This window comes from Sus scrofa, chromosome 14, assembly GCF_054392235.1.
Source record: "Sus scrofa isolate SSC_HxYL_T2T_F1_AM1 chromosome 14, Sscrofa_HxYL_maternal_Yorkshire_Landrace_v2.0, whole genome shotgun sequence".
Taxonomy (NCBI): domain Eukaryota; kingdom Metazoa; phylum Chordata; class Mammalia; order Artiodactyla; family Suidae; genus Sus; species Sus scrofa.
In genome coordinates this window covers 86,708,505-86,731,317 of record NC_139396.1, presented here as the reverse complement: position 1 = coordinate 86,731,317, position 22,813 = coordinate 86,708,505, and positions in this window count along the sequence as shown.

Genomic DNA, 22,813 nt, shown 5'->3' with positions numbered 1-22,813 from the left:
TTAACTTGTGTTTTGTATTCAACTTGCTTGGATATTAATAACCTCTGGTCCTTCTGAACTTAGAGCCCAGAAAATGACTTAGTTAAAAGTACAGTGGTGGGAGTTCCCGCTATGGTGCAGCAGAAATGAATCCAACTAGTTTCCATGAGGATTTGGGTTCAACCCCTGGCCCTCACTCAGTGAGTTGGGGATCTGGCATTGCCATGAGCTGTGGTGTAGGTCACAGATGCAGCTCAGATCCTGTGTTTCTGTGGCTGTGGTAGAGGCCAGCAGCTGTAGCTATGATTCAACCCCTAGCCTGGGAACTTCCATATGCTTTGGATGCGGCCCTTAAAAAAAAATAAATAAATAAAAAAGGCAAACAGTACAGCAGTGGCTTCCATCTCGATATAGCATCTGTATTTACCTCTCCTCCCTTTTGAGACATCATCATACTTATACTAAAAGAATAGTTATAAACTCATAACAACAAAGAGAATGAGAACATAGTCACCAGTAACCAAGAGAGATCATAAAACTTCTGTAAGACAGAAACAGATGGATGAATCTGAAGACTGATGGAGAATGACAGAGAAAACCACAACCAAGAATACTAATGAACTGAACTGCAGTTAATAAGAGAGGAGATTTGTTCAGAGGACTCAGAAACACTAGGTATGATGGTGGACAGATTCAAAGAATAGGCTTAAAAAGAGAATTGATGATTAATGAGAAGCTACTGTATATCCCAGGGAAATCTACTCAATAGTTTATAATAACCTACATGGGAAAAAAGAATGGATATATTTATACGTACGACTGATTCACTTTGCTATACACCTGAAACTAAAGCAATACTTCAAAAAATTAAATTAAATTAAATTAAATTAGAAAAAAATAAAATAAAAAAATATAAAGTCTAGAGATGCAGTAGCCAACACTCTTCCTCTCATTTATCCCCATGCAAAATATCTAAAGTGAGATATTGATCATGGAGAAGAGAAAACAAGGGTATCCTATGGTTAGGCTGAATAAATTACCAGTGAAAAAGTAAGGCAGTTGGTGTAGAATCAGCACCCCTGAGCAAATCCCTCATCATTCTGGCTTTTTGGAGTCCCATTGCATAACCTCTGGTTTTCTACTCTTTCTACATAATTGAGGTCTTCCCCTTCACCAAGTTCCGCCCACATACACATGGCTCACAGCCAGGCTTTTAAAGTCATGATGCCTCAAGGATGGCATTTGATACATGCAAAATAAAGACAGTACACAGGAATGATTGAAGATGAAAGAGGAGTAATTCAGGGAGGGGGGAGGGAGATAAAGAGGGAGAAAGTGAGAAAAAGAGAACAAAAGTACTTCTAACTGGTATTCAGAGAGAGGATTGAGATGTTGCAATCATCAACCAAGAAGAGGATGCTATGAAAGAAGTACAAAGACCAAAAAACTCTTAGAAATCTAAAAATTGTCAAATTTTTAAAAATTCAGATGCATTGTAATATTCAATCAAGCAAATCTCCCAGATAGTAGGACAAAGACATTGAGATAGAAGATACTGTGACACCTTATCTAAATAATATAAATTTTGATTTATTTGTTAGAATCGACTTGCAGACAAACTGTGGAATACTTTGCTATAATTACCAAACAGAATGTATATATTCTCAACCCTGCCTTTCTTTTAAAAGGAAAGTTCTCACAATGACATATCACCTCACACCAGTCAGAATGGCCATCATCAAAAAATTTACAGGCAGTAAATCCTGGAGAAGGTATGGAGAAAAGCAAACCCTCCTACACTATTAGTGGGAATGTAAATTGGTGCAACCACTATGGAGAACAATATGAAGGTTCCTTAAAAAACTAAATATAGGGAGTTTCCGTTGTGGCATAGAGGAAAAAAATCCAGCCAGTATCCATAAGGATTCAGATTCAATCCCTGGCCTCACTCAGTGGGTCGGGAATCTGGAATTGCTGTGAGCTGTGGTGTAGCTCACATACTTGGCTCAGATCCTGTGTTGCTATGGGTGTGGTGTAGGCCGGCAGCTGTAATTCCGATTCACCCCCTAGCCTGGGAACTTCCATATGCCACAGGTGCAGCCCTAAAAAGAAAAAAAAAAAAGAGAAATAAAACTAAATATATAACTACTATATGATCCAGGAATTTCACTACTGAGCATATATCTGGACCACAATTCAAAAAGAAACATACACTCTAATGTTCATTGCAGCACTGTTTACAATAGCCAAGACATGGAAGCAACCTAAGTGTCCATTGACAGAGGAATGGATAAAAAAGATACAGAACAGGGAGTTCCCATCATGGCACAGTGGAAACGAGTCCAACTAGGAACCATGAGCTTGCGGTTCAATCCCTGGCTTTGCTCAGTGGGTTAAGGATCCAGCATTGCCATAAGCTGTGGTGTAGGTTGCAGACGTGGCTCAGATCTGGCATTGCTATGGCGTGGTATAGGCGGGCAGCTACAGCTCTGATGAGACCCCTAGCCTGGGAACCTCCATATGCCACAGGGTGCGGCCCTAAAAAGACAAAGAAAAAAAAAGATACAGGGCATATATATAATGAATATTACTCAACCATAAAAAAGAATGAAATAATGCTGCAATGCCATTTGCAGCAATATGGATGGACCTAGAAATTATCATACTATGTGCAATAAGTCAGAGAAAGACAAATATTGTATGAGATCACTAATATGTGGAATCTAATTAAAATGACACAAAAGAACACAAAATAGAAACAGACTCAAAGATTTGGAAACCAAACTTATGGTTACCAAAGGGGAGTCACTTGGGGGAAGGAAAAGTTAGGAGGGTGGGGTCAACATATGCACACTACTTTATAAAAATTAGATAAGTTAACAAGGACCTAATGAATAGCATGGGGAAATCTACTCAATATTCTGTAATAGTCTGTATAGGAAAAGAATCTGAAAAGGAATGGATATATGTATACATATAACTGATTCACTTTGCTGTACACCTGAAAGTAATGCAACAGCATAAGTCAACTATACTCCAATAAAATTTTTAAAAATAAATTTTTAAAAAGGAAGTCGTAAATGACCAAGGATAAAATGGGATGAGAGGAGGGTAGAGGCGGAGGAAAGTATGGGAATATTGATGCCATTATTTTCATAAAGGAAGTCAATAAATACTGTGAATTGTGATGAAACAAGAAACAGCGGCATGTTATTGTCAGTGCCGTGAAGGAACTAGGAGTTATTCTGGATAGAGGTAGAGAGGGAGATACAGAGACCAGTAATAAGAAGGCTAATTCCATGTATATTATAACAGACAGATAAATTAAGAAAAGTAAAGAAACAGCCACAGCAACACTCAGGATCCAAGCCACGTCTGCAACCTACACCAACCACAGCTCATGGCGACACCAGATCCTTAACCCACTGAGCAAGGCCACGGATCGAACCATGTCCTCATGGATACTAGTCAGATTTGTTAGCCACTGAGCCACAACGGGAACTCCTGTTTCTTTGTTTTTTTAAGACCATACTTGTGGCATACAGAAGGTCCCAGGCTAGGGGTCTAATCAGAGCTGCAGCTGCCGGCCTACACCATAGCCACAGCAATGCCAAATCCAAGCCACATCTTCAACCTACACCACAGCTCATGACAATGCCAGATCTTTAACCCACTGAGAGAGGCCAGGAATCCAACCCACATCCTCAGAGACACTACGTCGGGTTCTTTAACCCATTGTTTCACAACAGGAACTCCAACATAAGGATTTTATATCAAGAAATGAATAAAAACACATGAATAGACAAAAGCAAAGACAATGATAAGTAGTTACCTCTGAGAAGTGTGAATAGAGTAAGGAAATTATCAGAGGCCTTTTGCTTTTCCTTCTAAGTGTCCCTATTGTAGTTGCCTTTTTAAACCATGAGCATTAAATAAAATATAGACATTGAGTCTAATGTAATGTTTTAAAAAAAAAAAGCTGTCTCAATCTCAATCCATTTAAGAGGCTGCCTCTGCCCCCTTTGTATTGCATTGGTAAATATTCAACATTTTCAGCATTTCAACATTTTCCAGCCATTACAAACCTCCTGAAAGGCCACACTTACATTGGATACAGCAGTGCCTATCCAACTGAGAGACAAAGTGACAGAAATAAATGAGTAGAAACAATCTAATCTGACCTGTAAAATCATATACGCTTAGGGAGGACTTTCATATTTAGCCTTTGAAAATATGCTGAGTGTTTTTTTGGTTTGTTTGTTTGTTTTGTTTTTGTCCTTTTTTTAGGGCCACACCCGCAGCATATGGAGGTTCCCAGGCTAGGGGTCAAATTGGAGCTGTAGCCACCAGCCTTTGCCAGAGCCACAGCAATGCCAGATCTTTAACCCACTGAACAAGGCGAGGGATCAAACCCACGTCCTCATGGATCCTAGTCAGGTTCATTAACCACTGAGCCACGACAGGAACTCCTATGCTGAGCTTTTTAACAAAAGAAGTAAACTCGTGATAATTTAGAATCTGTTGTAGAATCCTTAATCAGAATAGCAGCTGCTCCTACTGCTACTGCTCTGGTTGTTTTGATGTGCTTGACCCCGGCTGAGAAGGAAAACACCCATGTACACATCTCATACTATTTCCCATCCAGTGGAAAGTTCACGGGCCTGCCCATTGTAGACTCAGAACAATCTCCCTGGACTTAATGAGCTTCAGAAAGGTAACCTTGTAGAACTATGAGGCATTTTTTTCTTCTCTTTGTACCTTTTAATATTTTCCTAATTTTGCATAATGTAGACATATTACCTTCAGCATATGAAAAAGAAAGAAAAGCTCTTTGGGGGAAAAAAAAAACCCAAGAATGAGAACATGAAAGATCTCTATTATCAAAGAAAGAAAGATACATTTCAATTCCACCTAACACACTTATAAGACAAGGGAGGAGGAGGGTACACTGGGATTTTCATTCACACGGTGGGGCAGCTCCCTAAAAGAAGTTTTTGGGCAGGGGGGGCGCATGTCAACCCTCTCCTTTCCTAAGCTTGGAAACTGCTCAAATCCATCTTGCCATAAGTTGTCTCCTCATTTTCATACAGTTCCATGCCACCAAAACTAAAAATGTAAAAATAAAAAAAAAAATTTCTAGGTTGCTTCCACATCTTGGCTATTGGAAGTAGTGCTACAGTGAACACTGGGGTGAATATGTCTTCTCAAATTGTGTTTTTCTCCAGATATATGTTCAGGAGTGGGACTGCTGAATCATAAGGTAGTTCTAGATTTAGTTTTTTAAAGAATCTCCATACTGTCCTCCACAGGGATTGAACCAATTTACATTCCCACCAACAGTGTAAGAGGGTGCCCTTTTCTCCACATCTTCTCCAGCTTTTTCTTCAGTATGTATACTTAGTTTTATTTGCTTACATATTTTACAAAAAATATGGGCTTAATACAGAAATATTAGAAAATACTGAGAAGCAAAAAGGATTCGTTATTAACATTTTGGTGAATGTCTTCCAAGTTTTTGTTTGTTTGTTTCTTTCTTTTTTAAGGCTGCACCCGAGGCATATAGAAGTTCCCAGGCCAGGGGTCAAATCAGAGCTGCAGCTTCAGCGTATGCCACAGCCACAGCAATGCCTGATCTGAGCCACACCTACAACTTATGCTGCAGCTTTGGGCAACACTGGATCCTTAACACACTGAGCAAGGCCAGGGATCCAATCCGTATCCTCACAGATACTGTCTTGGGTTCTTCTTAACCTGCTGAACTACAACGGGAACTCCTCCAAGCTCTTTTAATATGCATATATTCTATACAAAAATATGCTGGAAGTTCCCTTGTGGCACAACAGCTTAAGGATCCAGCATTGCCGTAACTGCAATGCAGGTTGGATCCCTTGCCTAGGAACTTCCATATGCCACAGTGTGGCCAAAAAATTTTTTTAAATGCTTATACAGTATGCACAACTTTATAGCCTGCTTAGAAATCTACTGTGAATATTCTTACTTTGGTCTTGAATAAGATATTTTTCAATCTTTTATTATTAGACATTTTTCAGGTGTTTCTGACTATGATCATCAATGCACTGATGAGGATCTTGGCATACATATATGTTCATATACAGCTCTGAGAGTTTCTTCAGAATAAATCCTTAAGTAAGAAGCTACTAGAACGAAGGCCATGCATATATTTAAGTCTTTCTTAAAACATATTACTTAAAATTTTTTAATTCATTAAAATTCATTTTAACCCACAAATAATAGAGAAATGGACCTATTCATTTCCATCTTTTCAGGATTTGCCCTTATTAAGTACAAAACTTTGAGATCTCTACATAGGAAAGAAGACTGTCAATAAATATACTATAATGCTTTATTTTAATTCTAGGTAATGAGATTATGGGTGACTTCATTATGTGTACCCTTTGCAGAATTTCTCAAACTTTCTTCAATGATTACTTAGCATTTTTTTTTTTTTTTTTTGGCTGCCCTGTGGCATAAGGAATTCCTGGACCAGGGATCAGATCCATGCCGCAGTTGTGACCTACATGCCAACTACAGCAACACAGGATCTTCAACCCACTGTGTTGGGCCGGGAGATTGAACCTGTGACCCAGTGCTCTAGAGACACCGTGGATCCCAATGTACCACAGCAGGAACTCCTACATAGTACTGCTTAATTTAAATTTTCCAGCATTTAAAATCTAAAATGTCAGAATTAACCAGAATTAATATATATAGTATATTATAGTGTAGCATATGTAAGTCAACTTTCTTCCATACCTAACTTTCCTTTTTGTCTTAATCTAACCTGCCCAAGGGCCTTTGAGAGGATCACCCTCAATTCTGCCTCAGTGCACCCCATTCCTTGTCGAAACATCACTGGGTACACTTGCTGAAGTCTCCTTGCCCAAAGGGAACAAATCCACACACTTAGCTCAGCCAATCAGATTTTCTGGACTGACATATAGACTGTTGCTAGTAATTGATAGGTTCTAGAGATAAAACATCGTGTAGTTTAAGGGCCAGAGTCAGTTACTTGGCTGACCAATGCCTCAGAAGAGGAGAAGCAAAACCTGCACACGGACAGGAAATCCTCTGCAGGGAGAAGTTGAGGGATGTGCCCAGAAAGGCAGAAACACAAGAGTTATTACAATTCCTCAGAAGGACACAGAGTTATTACAATTCCTGATTTCTGAATCTTGAACCCAGGAGCCCTGCCTGGGACAATTTCTTTCCCATCATGCATGATGCTTATGAAATGGCCAGTTGCATCTTTAGCAAACACACAAACACACATACAGATAAACAACACACATGCATGAGTTTTTGTTCTTTGGAACCACAGTATGCTTGCTTGAATGTGTGACTTTCAGTGTTAGAACACTCACAATCAAACTTGAAGACACAATAGAGCAGCCCCAGGCCTCATCCAACTTCCATCATGTTCCCCTTGGCTCCACAACATTTTCACAAACCTGGACAAGCATTTATAGATGAGGAAGTTTTACATAAGCTCGGAATCCTTATCTTCTTTTGAAAACATTTCATAGATCAAGCATCACTGCCCCGCACATTTCAGGAGGCCTAAACTGGGCTGGAATTGAGCAGCTGCTGATTCTTTTAGACACAAGATATCACCTACGGTCCACCTTTTGCACCACTCAGGAGGTCCCTGCTTAGGCACATTTCCTGGACAGCTGTGTTCCTTTCCTTTACCATTTAGCCCCCCTTGGAGTTCAAGTTCCTAACCCACTATTTTCAAAGATCTACCTTGAAATTCCTGCCTCTCCTTTGCCTACTTCTGAAGGTCTGATACCCAGGTTCTTTACAAGCGATTATAGGCAATGCTCCTTCCATCTCCTGCATTCTCGCCAGAGCAGCACTTTTTAAATAAAGTTAATGGCTTGTCATTAAAGGGTTATACTGGTGCCAGAGGAACAAGGCATTTCATCTGCCTCAGCAGTATATCTGTGGCAAAGGATAAAAGCTAGACAAATCAAACACTTCCTCATTTCTCTAGAAAACCTTCCTTTTTCTAAATTAGAAACATCCATTTTGGAAAATCTTTTTTTTTTTTTTTTTTTTTTCCTACAGAGTGAATCTTTGACACCACATCATTATCCCAAATCCCAAACACAAACCACAGGGCTAAAGGATCTGATGTGGAGCATGGGATCTGAACATGAAAATTATTAAGCTTCAATTATGAAATTGCCTGGTTTACAGAACTGATTAGTGAGTATTCATTTGGAGCTCCTGAAACACTGTTCTGAAGGAGCCATCAAGTCATCGTTGCATTTTCCCGCTGTGAACGGGAGCAGTGCATGAGCAGTGCACACTGACTTTGAGCGCCTGCTGGCACTGGACCCTTCCCCATCCTTTATATGAGACTTGGAATAAATTAAAGGCAACATGGATAACTGCTTGGGTCTGCCAAGGAGATCTTCATCTCCAAAGTCTTCAATATCTGAGGTTCTTGGAATCTGCTAAACCACAGAGGAAACGTTTTTAATAATGGTGAATATTTTTTTAAAGATGACGTGTAAAGATGCACACTATTTTCCTTTAATCTTAATTTTTGGAAAGCTTTGGACCTGAGCCATTATAATGGCTATCAAAAAGGAGCCCAATTTCTGGTAAATTAACATGTGTAGGAAGATAAAGTATTCTCTCTTCAGACTTGAATAAACTTTTCCAATTTACCACCTGAAAGCAGGGGGTAAGGCCTGGAATTGAACTGAGGTCAGGGGAATGAAGATATCCCATTTTCTCTCCACAAGACCAGGCCTTCCCAAGGCAGCAGGAAAAGGCATCAACTCCACCCCTGCCTTCTGTTAGTCAAAAACAATGTTTTTCTCTGCAGAAATATTCTTAATTGTGGATTTCAAACGCTACGTCAAATTAGAGATTCAGCCAGCATTTAACGACAGTCAATATTACCCATCCTTTAACCAAGATATTTGAAAATTTTTAATATCAATAAAATAGAATATATACATTTATCCAATTCACCATTCTCTGAGTCTCAAGTGGATCCTAGCAAAAACTGGTGAGCTGATCCAGCAACGAATAGTCACCCTCCGACAAGAAGACTGACTTAATATACTTGACTTGAGACCATGATTAAATGTACATTTAAGAGAATCTGGAAGGAATTCAACCCTTTCATTCCACTGTAACGTCAGACAGTCTACAGCTGCCTTAATATTACACACTGAATAGGAAACGTCTGCTTGTAGTCATCACTGCAGAGATTTGCAAAGAGCTTTAAATTTTAACCCCACTTGAGTAACCATCGGCTTGTTGCTAGGTATTTGTTTCATTTTTAGCAACCTTGAGAAAAGAGGGACTCTAGCCATCAAGGAAGAAATAGTTAGGAATCCCTTGGAATATGATCCTATGATCTCTGCCAGGTTATGACTCTGAATACCCAGGAAACCTTCTGGCCTCAGGTCAGATCTCCACTGAGGCTCAGACCCCCAAGCCCCAGCTTCACTCTAGGACGAAAGAAGGCTCCATCCTCAGGGAAGAACATTTGTGACAAAATATTCAACATATTTTATTAGCAGTAATGACCCTGGTGATGGAGAAGGTGATTAAACCACTTCCCAATTTGCTGGTTTGCTAGAAAGCAATCTTCACTGACAAAATAAAAATAGTTTTAAAAAATATATGTACCAGTATCTCTTCCTTAGACATATTCCTTCGTATGTGAAACTGCAGAATTAGAGGGAGATTAAATCACAAAATGCTATAATGTCTCATTTTAAAAAGTCATAGATTTAGTAGTTACAGGTAAATGAATTGTCCAAATTACTGAAAATTACCCCATTAAGTATCAACTTCTGAAAAACACATCAGGAAGATATATAAATTATATGTACTATAAACATATAAATTATAAAATTATACACATGTAAATTATAAGCATAGGACGCTGTTTTTTTACCTCTTAAAACAGAAAGCATTGGCCAGGAGTGCTTCTTGATAATGCGGCTCCCTAATCAGGAGCCTGTTAGTACGTGGTCATCTGACTATCCTGATACTGCTATGCATTTTGATTTTGGCCTTTTAAAGTTTTTTAGCCTCCTTTCCATTTTCAGCTCTTGGGTATAATTTCAGGCTAATGGCTCCAGCAATTTTTCTCAGCTACCCCAAACCCCACTTGTTCTGATTCCTAATTTCTCATTTGCTATGAACAAACAGACTAGATTTTTAGTGTGTGGGGGTGTTGAAAGAGAAAGAAATGACGGTGAACCAGCCTTTAAAGACTCTTCTAAGAGCAAAGCGCAGGAGTTTTAGTTACTAGAATTTAGAGTTGCACTTGGACTTCTTAGAGTTCTCCTCCCCTGTTTCCTAGCTAAGTTCCCAATAGTTGATATGACTAGAAAAGTGACACCTTGATAAATTAGGTATTAATGAATGATATTACATAAAATCTGTTTTGTTTTGATTTTTAACAGCAGCATGTGTGATATATGGAAGTTCCTAGGCTAAGGAATGAATAGGACCTGCAGCTGCTGGCCTACACCACAGCCATGGCAACACCTGATCTGAGCCTTATCTGTGACCTACACCACAGCTTGCGACAAGGCAGGATCCTTAACCCACTGAGCATGGCCAGGGATGGAACCTGCATCCCCATGGAGACTATGTCAGGATCTTTAACCCACTGAGCCACAATGGGAAGGCCTATAAATTCTTTTTCATTGAATATTTAAAGGAACAACTCAAGTTAAAAGACCAACCTAGTTCCATCCTCAAGTTATGTGACCTTGGTGTGCACTGTAAATAAAGTATTACTGAGCATAAAATATAAGTTAGCACACAAAGAGCAAAATACTAATTTGGGGTCACGAGTGTTTGGAGGAAGAAACAGCAGCATGTTATCAAACAATCTACTAAGGAGATCTTGAAAAAATTATACCAGGCACGTGCTTCAAAGTCCCAAGTGGGGCTTGTTCACTTGCTCCAGGGTGCCTGGAGGCCCCAGCTGGAGATTCTGCTTCTGAAGTTCAAGTAAGGAATCGTACCTCTCTCTGTTCTTAAATTTCTTAGTTGACCCAAACCAAAGTTAAAAACCAGAAGGAATAACCCCTCCACATTATTACACCCCTCCTTTCCTGTCCTTCTATTTGTATTTCTTTCCTCTCCACTTCATCTCCATCTCTGCTGCTCATTTCTTTCCCTATTTTTTTTTTCTCCTGCCCCTTAAAGCTTAGCAGCACACTCAGGTGTGGCTCTTCAAGAATGATGAGATCACCTTCTGCTTTACTAAAGCACTCATTTATGTTCTAAACTTTCTTTGCTCAAAATTGATATGTCCCAACATTCTGTGCCTCTCCCAACATGTTGCTTTTTAGTAGTCATATCCTTCTACCCTCCGTTTTGTTTTTTTTTTACTAATTACCTTTTACTTGCCAATAGCCCCATGAAATTCTAAGTTCCTTAACCACAGGATTATTTCTTGTTTGCCTGATACCTTCCATAGTGCCTGTATACATATAAATATATATTTATAATATATATTTGATGTGTTTATAACATGGCATATAACATAGGCTTATATTGTTCTATATACATATAAATATATGTTTACTTAAATTGATGCTATTTATACACAATAAGAAGACTATACTACATTCATATGTGGTGCTTTCAAAGCACTTTTATATCCATAACCTTAAACATACACTAAGCTAATGGTTTAAATGAACCCAAAATGGTCACTTATTACTTCACCTGCCCAGCGTTCATGTCTTTTTCTTCTTAGACCAGCATCTGATTTTCCCTGAAGAAGGATTCCTAGATTACCTTATTCCAAGTGATACAGGTGGTACCAACTCTAGCCCTGGTTTCACTAGCGGTAGCATATGGATGTCTGGCTGTCAGAGCATCACACTTCCTGCATTCAGGTGAATGATTCAAGTATGGGCACCTGGTCCAAAAATAAACAAAGGGACTGAATTCTGGGATTTTTGTGAAATTGCTGTAAAGGCAAAATAACACATTTCTAATGGAGTTTCTGTGACATTAGGATGTAAACTAATTTGGCATTCCAAGGGGAGAACAAACAGAGGAGAGAACAGAATTAAGGGAACTGACTCTCTAGGACATCATTTGAAACCCTGGATCCAGCCATACCTAAAGCCTGCTTAGAACACTTTTGTTAAGTGAAACCGATTTTTTTTTTTTTTTTGGTCTTTCTGCCTTTTCTAGGGCCACTCCCGTGACACATGGAAGTTCCCAGGCTAGGGGTCCAATCGGAGCTGTAGCCACCGGCCTACACCAGAGCCACAACAATGTGGGATCTGAGACGAGTCTGTGACCTACACCACAGCTCACAGCAATGCCAGATCTTTAACCCACTGAGCGAGGCCAGGGATCAAACCTGCAACCTCATGGTTCCTAATCGGATTCGTTAACCACTGAGCCATGAGGGAAACTCCTAAGTGAAACCAATTTTTAAAAAAACTTCTGTATAGCAAAGGAAACAATTAACAAAATGAAAAAGCAGAATGGGAGAAAATATTTGCAAACCATATATCTGCTAAGAGGGTAATACATAAACTGTATAAGAAAACACACAACTCAATAGTAAAAATAATCATAACAGTAACCGAATATTTAAATGGGCAAAGGACCTGAACAGACATTTTTCCAAGGAAGATATACATGGCCAACAGGTACATGAAAAGGTGCTCATCATCACTAATCCTTGGGGAAATGCAAATCAAAACCACAAAACACCTCACATCTTTTACAATGGTTATTATCAAAAAGACAGATGGAGTTCCCGTCATGGTGCAGTGGTTAACGAATCCGACTAGGAACCATGAGGTTGCAGGTTCGATCCCTGCCCTTGGTCAGTGGGTTAAGGATCCAGCGTTGCCGTGAGCTGTGGTGTGGGTCGCAGACGCAGCTCAGATCCCGCGTAGCTGTGGCTCTGGCGAAGGCCGGTGGCTACAGCTTTCCAAATGAACCCCTAGCCTGGAAACCTCCATATGCCGCGGGAGTGGCTCAAGAAAAGGCAAAAAGACAAAAAAAAAAAAAAAAAAAAAAGACAGAGATAAGTGTTGGTAAGGGTGTGGAGAAAAGGGAACCATTGTACACTGTTGGTGGGAACATGAATTGGTGCAGCCACTATGCAAAGCAATATAGAAGTTCCTCAAAATTTAAAAATAGAACTACTATATGATCTGGCAACCCTACTCTGGTATATAAACAATGGAAATTAAATCAGTATACTGAAGATACACTACATGCCCATGTTCACTGCAGCACTGTTCACAGTAGGCAAGGTATGGAAATAACCAAAGTGTCCACTGACAGATGAATAAAGAAAATGTGCCATACAGGGAAATCTACTCAATATTCAGAAAAAATCTATATGGGAAAAGCACCTGAAAAAGAATGGATATATGTACAATTGGTTCACTTTGCTATATGCCTGAAACTAACACAACATTGTAAAGCAACTACACTCCAATATATTTTTTTAAAAAAAGAAAATGTGGTACATATATACAACAGAATATTATTAAGCCATAAAGAAGGATCAAATGCTTCCATTTGCGACACCATGGATGAAACCAGAGGGCATTATGCTAAGGAAAATAAGTCAGATAAAGACAAATACTCTATGATATCACTTCTATGTGGCATCTTAAAAAGTCAAACTCAGAACCGGAGAGTAAAATGGTGGTTGCCAGGGACTGGGAGTTGGGGAAACAGGGAGACGCTGACCAAAGGGTACAAACCTTCTGTCATAAGATTAAAAAGCTCTGATAACCCTATTATAGCTTGAAGATTACACGGAATAATACTGTACTTAAAATTTGCTAAGTGTTCTCACCCTCCACGCACACACCAAAATGGTAACCATGTGAGGTGACAGATGTGTTAATTAACTGGACTGTGGTTAAGCATTTCACGGTATAGAGATATAGGAAGTCATCACATTGCACATCTTAAAAATCACATTGTACAACTTAAATACATACAAATTTTATTTATCAGTAATACTCCAACAAACTGGAAGGAAAACAAAAGTTGTTTGAATAGATTTTTGCCATCTGAAAAAGAAAAAGTACTGACTAATCAAAAGTTTAATACCACTGAGGATGAAGGCTGTTCTATGACCCATCTAAGATGATGTAATTAGTCCCCCTCAGGGGCAGGACCAGCTCTGAACCACTGCTTCTTCCAACACCCTTCTCTCCGTCACAGAAGTTCAGCTGAAGAAGGTGTTAGGGACTATGCGAGTTTCCCCTCTCCTTTCACCCCCTTCCTATCAAGCACTCCTCAAAACAGCATCACAAAAATACCAGCCTTCTTATGGCAACATTCAGGGAGAGTCAGAAAATAAACGTCAAAGTACACTAGCCAATTTTTTTTTTAAGTATGCTGTTGCCATAAATTTACTTGCCATGGTTCAAATGAATTTACCAACTATCGAAGATTTGGGCCCCAGGCAAGGTGTATTAGTTTTCCTTCAGCTGTTTCAACAAAAGCCTACCCCAGAGTATTAGTCTATGTGTACTCACCTGGCTTCTTCCATGAACCAGAACCCAGTGAAACAAGGAAAAAAGAAAACACACCTGGAGGCTCATGTCAGATATTGACTAGTAGCTACCATAGCTGATAAAACCAGAACCTGTCTCTCCCCTGGGTAAAAGGTCAAGGTCAGATTTGTCAGTTCTCATGTACAGGTGTCGTTGAAGAAGTCACCAAGCTTTGGGGACTAATTTTGTTTTGTTTTCCTGCCATTTGCCCATAACACACACACACACACACACCCCTATTATTCGCAGATTCTGTAACTGCAAAATTAGTTTCCTGCAAATCAATAGCCATGATGCTTTGTGAACATGACAGACAGGGCAGGCAAAAAATTTTAGTTGCCCATGTGTGCTCCTGGCCTGGGTAAACAAGGCAAAGCTCTGCCTTCTTGTTTCCTTTCATCCTGCAAACAAGTGTCCTTTTCACAGTTTACTTGTGCCACATTTTTCACATATTTCTGCTCTCAGTGATGACTGATTTAAATGGTCCCAAGGGTAGTGCTGAAAGTGCTGCCAGAGATTCCCAAGCCCAGGAAGGCTGTGATGTGCTTTAGGGGAAAATACATGTGTCAGGTAAGCTCCACTCAGACATGAGATACAGCTTTGTTGGCCATGAATTCAGTGTTAATGCATCAAGAACATATTAAATAAATTGTCACATGAAATAAAGTTATGTATTGATTAGTTGATGAAAATGTTGTGACTAGAAGCTCACAGGAATCTAACCCTACATTTTCCCAAAAGATCAATGGTTCAGTGACTTTAAAGAACATAACTAGTGTGAATAATGAGACTTGACTGTGCAAACATATCTAATAGGTCTATGTATGGTGTATATATGCATAAACAACTGCCATTATATACAGATAGACCTTCATTCAAAGCACTGTTTTTAAGAAGAAGGGCTATGCTGCCCTTCCTATATTCAAAATGAAGATCCAGAAATAGAGCTGCTCCATCCAGTTCTAGTAGATAAAAGGTTATAAAATACCCAGTGTGGGATAATCTTGCATTGGGAGTGAAAGACAAGAGATCTGACTTTGAGCCAAGTAATCACTGCTTCCCTCATGAACCCCAGTCATGACATTCACAAAGGAACCGTGGAAACTGCTTATCTGAGAAATAGCAAAACAAGGTCTCTCAGTCATTCCATGCTCCCTTTCTCTGAACCTGATCCCATCTAGAACCTCCTTCACCACATGTGGCAATTATGGTGGCCATCTTTGTGGCTGCTCTCCACCTCCCAAGTTTAAGCAAGGCATTGATCTTTCTATCAAAATCTAATATGTTGCAGTCCTGTTGACTAGCTAGCATCAGCCACAAACAGACACGACACATCTAACACATATAGTACAATACAAAAAGTTCAATATAAGGTTGGCATCTTCAAAAATCTTATGATGATAAAAGGAAAAAAGCTTAGATGGGATTCCAATTTTAAACTCCTGAGGACCTTAACTAATTTGATATTTATATGAGCTCATTCAGAGTTTCTATTAAAATCATGGAAATCTGAAAAGCTACATACACCCCAGTGTTCTCGGCAGCATCATTAGTAGTTAACAAGTTGTGAAAACAACCTAAGTGTCCACCAACAGGTGAATGGATAAAGAAAATGTGGTGTGTGTGTCATATATATATATATATGTATATATATATATATATACACACACATACATATACATACACACACTGGCATACTACTCAGCCATAAGAAAGAATTAAATTTCACAACAACATGGAAAAACTTGGAGGGTATGATGCTGAGTGAAAGAAGTCAGACAGAGAAAGACAAATACTATATGCTGTCATTTATATGTGGAATCTAAAAATTACAAGCTATTGACTGTAACAAAAAAGAAACAGACCCACACTTATGGAGAACAAACTAGTGATTACTAGTGGGGGAGGGAGAAGGGAGAGGTAATTCAGGGTAGGGGAATAAGAGGTATAAACTATTAGGTATAAAAGAAGCTACAAAGATATGGTGCACAATACAAGGAATATAGCCAATATTTTATAATAATTAAAAATGGAGTATAATGTTTAAACATTGTGAATCACTTATATAATATTGCACGTTGACTATACATCAATTAAAAAACAATGGACTGAACAGTAGTAGGTACAGTGTCATGGCTCAGGCAAAAAGTGTTAGCATGTAAGCCTTTCAGGGTAGATGTACAATTTTATTTTTTGTTCATTTACTTTTCTTTCAGTGGCACTCAGGCGAGAGGAGGAAAGTTGGGAGATTGCACCTGGTCTGAGAGTGTATCAACCAGAACACCTGGTCAAATATTGTTAACTGAATGTATGTACTGACTTTCATTCCCTCCCCAGATGTATTAATATAGTAAAGAATTATACAGGAGTTCCTGCTGTGGCACAGTAGGTTAAAGGATCTGGCGTTGCCACAGCTGTGGCTCGGATTCATTTCCTGGCCTAGAAACTTCCATGTGCCATGAGTGCAGCCATAAATTAAAAAAAAAAAGAATTATAAATATACAAGCCCAGAAGTTCACCTTTTTGCTTATGCACATAAACTTTAAAACTGTTTTTATATTTTCAGTTTTACATTTTATATTCAGTTTTATATTTATATATTATAAACGTATTTTATATTCTCTTCCCGACAAGGGGTCCTCAATGGGAAGAGAAAAACCCAGGTTCCCAGAAACATAATGAAATTCTCCAACATGGAAAAAAAGTGGAAAAATACTTTAACAAGGACAAAGATGAAAAGTTGCAAAAATATTTTATCAGAAGAGAACTTACAAAATTGTTATAGCATCAGAGATCTGTCAAAGACCACAGTGCAACAAAAAAGAGGAATATTCAGAGGGATACAAGAGCTCTTAAAAATTGAAACTATGAGAGCAAAATCTGAAAAAAAAAAAGAGGTTTTCAATTAAATGTGAGGATACAGACTCTTTAAGCATGCAAGTTCTCAAGATACTTACCCTAGTGCGGCTCCCTGTTCTCGAAGTTACAGGATAAAAAAATGTTCTCCACCAAAATAAAGATGTAAGCCAAGAAAAAGACAAAAATAAGGAAGCCTAAGATCCCACAAAAAAAGTGAGGCAAAATATGTCCTAGAATGGGAAAGTTGGGTTGCCCCAGAGTCACTCCTGTGTCTAAGCCAAGAAAGCCCTGATCAAGTCTGGAAAAGAAGCAGAAGGCTTTCCCAAAGTTCCCACTTCAAGAAAGTTAATTAAAACTGATATATTGGGAGTTCCCGTCGTGGCGCAGTGGTTAACGAATCCGACTAGGAACCATGAGGTTGCGGGTTCGGTCCCTGCCCTTGTTCAGTGGGTTAACGATCCGGCGTTGCCATGAGTTGCAGTGTAGGTTGCAGACAGTTCGGATCCCACGTTGCTGTGGCTCTGGCGTAGGCCGGTGGCTACAGCTCCAATTCGACCCCTAGCCTGGGAACCCTCCATATGCCGTGGGAGCAGCCCAAGAAACAGCAAAAAGACAAAAAGACAAAAAAAAAAAAAAAAAAACTGATATATTTTCTAGGACAGTTGAATGTATCAGGAGTTATTTAGATATGATGGTTAATACTTTAATATATATTTGAAAGCTGCTAAGAGAGTAGGTCTTAAATGTTCTCACCACACACAAAAAAAGAAATGGTACTTAAGGAACATGACAGAAGTGTTAGCTAACACTATGGTCATAATCACTTTGCAGGCTATATGTATGAAATCAATACAGAGTACACTTCAAACATATACACTGTTACATGGGGATAACATGCCAATAAAGCTGGAAACATTTTAAAAAATATTTTCAAACATTTAAAATATTTTCTTTTTCTCAAGACAGAGATGTAGAGATGACAGAGTCTGGGAATAATTTTTCCATCCATAAACTAAAGGCATGGACTAGCAGATCTCTAAATCCTTTCCAGCTCCAACAACCTATGATCTATAACGTATGACCCCAAATTCTTTAAAAATGAAAATCTGTATTTTAAAGCCCAGGTCAAAGATGCAAGATTCATGCATTTCCTTGGGAAAAGAGCCAAACAATAATATTTAGAAAAAGATTTCACTTATATCAGGATTCTAAAAGTTGGCTATCTCACCAAATAAGCTGTGCTTCCTCCAGTCGAACCACAACCCACCCACCACCCACCCTGTTTCATGCACATATTTCTTTTTAGGTGGTTTTATCACATGCACTAACCATGTTTTCCAGAGAGAGATCCACTAACAGGTGACAAGAAACGCTGTTGCTAATATTGGCATCTCTCACAGACAGGCCTACTGGTCTGCAAACTAAGAGAACTTAAGGATTAAGAAGCCACTTAAGCATAAGACTGTCATTAGCCAACTTATCCTTGCATTTACTAATGACCAAAAATAAAGCCTTAAATACGTGTGAGGTGTTCAGTGTAACTGGGAATAAACATGGTTGTCCTGAGAAATCATTTTTCTCTTTTCATTCTTCACGGACTCATAGGGACCAGGCTGGTCATAAATTTCTTGCTCAGTGAAAATGACTTTCCAACCTAAAAAGTGAATATAAAAACAGGAGACCCAGAGACTCTTCTTTCTTTTATCTACTTTCTAGTTTCTAGCTTCACTTCAATGCTAGCTGTTGACCTTGGCTATATCTTTCCTGTGGCACCCTGGCCTGATCTCACTAGCCACACTTTCACCAAGCTCCCCACCACCTGTGGTATGTCTTTGTCCTTACATACTATCTACTTCCAGGATGATTTTCCAATCCTACTGTTCTTTTTTTTTTTGGTCTTTTTAGGGCCGTACCCTTGGCATATGGAAGTTCCCAGACTAGGGGTTGAATCAGAGCTATAGCTGACAGCGTATGCCACAGCCACAGAAACATAGGATCCAAGACACGTCTGCAACCTACACCACAGCTCATGGCAACGCCAGATCCTTAACCCACTGAACAAGGCCAGGGATCGAACCCAAAACCTCATGGATTCTAGTCGTGTTTATTACCACTGAGCCATGACAAGAACTCCTAATCTTTCTGTTCCTTAATGCCAAATTCCTGGGGAAGCAGCATCATTGAGTCTTGGGGACAAGGATACTGGCCAAGGACAACCTCCTCCCTCGGAGGTTCAGGAAGTCAGGAGAAAAACCACAAGTCAAATCTGGGCTTCCCCTGGTATTGCATTCAGTACCATCTCCAAGAAATCACATGAAACCTGAAATATCAGGAAACACAGGACCAGGGCAACCAAAAGGTGAGTAAATGACCTCATGTGACCTGGGCTTGCAGAGATTTGCATCAGAAGGTTTGCAAGATGCTGCATTCAGATGAAAGGTGAAAAATTTTACATCTGGTGAAACAGGCATCCTTAATGTCTGAGAGAGACATCTTTTTCTATACTGATTGCTTGCATTGCTTAAGAGATAGCTCAGCAGCCTGAAAGTGTTTGTGCAGACAGCACAGAAAACAATTCATTACATTGGAAGAACCTAATCCTTCTAGATCAATCTGTCTTTGTACACAAAGCTTAAATCAAGAAATTGAATCCATCATACAGAACAGGTTGCCAAGGGGAAGAGGGGAGAGAGTGGGATGAACTAGGAGTTTGCGGTAAGTAGATGCAAACTATTCCATTTAGAATGGATGAACAATAAGGTCCCACTGTAGAGTACAGACAACTACATCCAATTCTTGGGATAGCCTGCAATGGAGACAATATAAGAAAAGGAATATGTACATAGGTATGACTGAGTCACTTTGCTGCACAGCAGAAATTGGTGGAACATTGTAAATCAACTATAATAAAAAATTTAAAAATTTTAAAAAAGCAATCAAGTCCATGACAGGGACTGTAAATCTACCTGCCTATAAGCATCAGGAGGTAATAGGAATGACTGCCCGGACGTAGACACAGGAATGAGGAAACAGGAACTAGAGTAAGTAGACCCTGTCCCCGGGGGAAGCTGATGCCCTACAACTGTATCTGCCTACTGTCATCCTCTTGTTCACTCTTTTTTTTTTTTTTTTTGGTCTTTTTGGGGCCGCCTGCTACAGTATATGGAGGTTCCCAGGCTAGGAGTCGAATTGGAGCTGTAGCTGCTGGCCTACACCACAGCCACAGCAATGCAGGATCCAAGCCGTGTCTGTGACCTACACCACAGCTCATGGCAACATCAGATCCTGAACACACTGAGTGAGGCCAGGGATCAAACTCGCATCCTCATGGATGCTAGTTGGGTTCATTAACTGCTGAGCCACAATGGGAACTTCTTGTTCACTCTTGACTGTAAAATTTCTCATCTTTTGAAACATTAAAGGAGCTGATCCCTGGTAGATCAGTGGGTTAAGGATCTGGCATTGTGACTGCTGTGGCACCAGTTTGATCCCTGGCCCATGAATGTCTGCATGCCACAGGCATGGCAGATAAGATAAAATAATGAAATAAAATAAAATAACTCTAGAAAAGAAAAAGTCAATTTGTAAACTTAAACCAACCTAATCTTTTTTTTTTTTTTTTTTTTTTGTCTTTTTGTCTTTCTAGAGCTACACCCACAGCATATGGAGGTTCCCAGGCTAGGGGTCCAATCGGAGCTGTAGCTGCCAGCCTACACCACAGCCACGGCAACACAGGATCCTTAACCCAATAAGCAAGGCCAGGGATCAAACCCACATCCTCATGGATACAAGTCAGGTTCGTTAACCACTGAGCCGCGACAGGAACTCAAAGACAATCTAATCTATCACATTATAGGGAATTGTGCAAACTTGTATCTTTCCCAGCTAAATGGCTCCTCCAGAAGAGAACACTGTCAGAAAGGTCTCAATAAACCTCTAAAAGAAAGTACCACATTTCAAATACTTCAAGCATGGCCTCCGGCTCTTTGCATACCCTTCTCTCTCAAGTTAAGTCAGCAAGAGTTAAGAATATATCAAATCAATTATAGTTAAGATCTTTTCTGATGAAGGCCTTCTTTTTTTCTCTCTCCTATTCGAACACACTTATTTACTATGTAATCCTTTGAAACAGGGATGTGAGCCTCAACAAAGAATACTGAGGTAGTTCTATTTATGAAAATATTTGTGGGAGTTCCTGCTGAGGCTCAGCAGTAACGAACATGACCAGTATCCTTGAGGATGCGAGTTAGATCCCTGACCCCACTCAGTGGGCTAAGGATCCAGTGTTCCCATGAGCTGTGTGTGGTGTAGGATGCAGATGTGGCTCGGATGCTGCATTGCTGTTGCTATGGCATAGACAGGTAGCTGCAGCTCTGATTTGATCCCTAGCCTGGGAACTTCCATATGCAGCAAGTGGGATCCTGAAAAGCTGAAAAAAAAAAAAAAAAAAAGTAATGATAGGAGGCCAGAAGAGACTTATGTGAATTAACAAAAAATCAGTTTTCTATAACATGCATCAAAACTCTGACATCAAATTAGGTAAAAATGTCAGGAAACATTCTGAAAAAGTTTGATCACTCAGGCAGGACCTAGGGATCTGAGAGAAGTCAAGCATTAAAACATTATTGGTGTTTTTCCTCAGGAAGCATTTGGCAGACACTGTTTCTCCAGGATTCAATTGTCCAATCCCTTCATTTATCTTTAATTTTAAAATTAAACTAGCATTTTTAACTGGGGCACATGGATTGGGGAGATCATGAAAAGAGCAATGGGTTGGCAAAAGATAAAATTCAAACACCAAGTAACCTCTTAAACTGAATTGCCTTGAAATAAACTAACTACGAGGTTTTAAAAGTTTAAACCATTTTAAGGGTCAAATGCTCAGAATCCGACAGCATTTCTAATTAGCAAAATTCAGCTCCTGGAAGGGCATTTAAGCTCTCACGAGTAAATCCAGCTGATGCTCCTGGCCATTTGCACTTAACCAGTCCATGTGATAAAGCGTTGGCCTCCTTCCCTCTATAAGACATCTGACCAACATTACACTGGACAGTTATCACGAGTAGGTTATTTTCTAGAAAGCCCACACATAAGTTTTACATTTACTGTGAGTTCCCTATGTTATTCTCAGGTCAGTTTATGCCCATTGTCTTGCTCTTGCAATTACATCATATAATTAAATAATATACAAACTGATGAAATACGAGTATGGAGAGAGAATTTGGGGTTTCTATGAAAACCCAGCTGAATACATTAGAAAGAGCTGATAAAGGCAAGTCTGGAAAGAAAATTATTTGGGTAAGATATCTGTGAAAGAGTGAAACAGTCATTAAAATCTAGGTAGACTACTTTCAGACCACTTCATAACTCTTTAACTTTTAGTTCGGCTTGTAGGAAATTGAAATTAGCAAAAATAG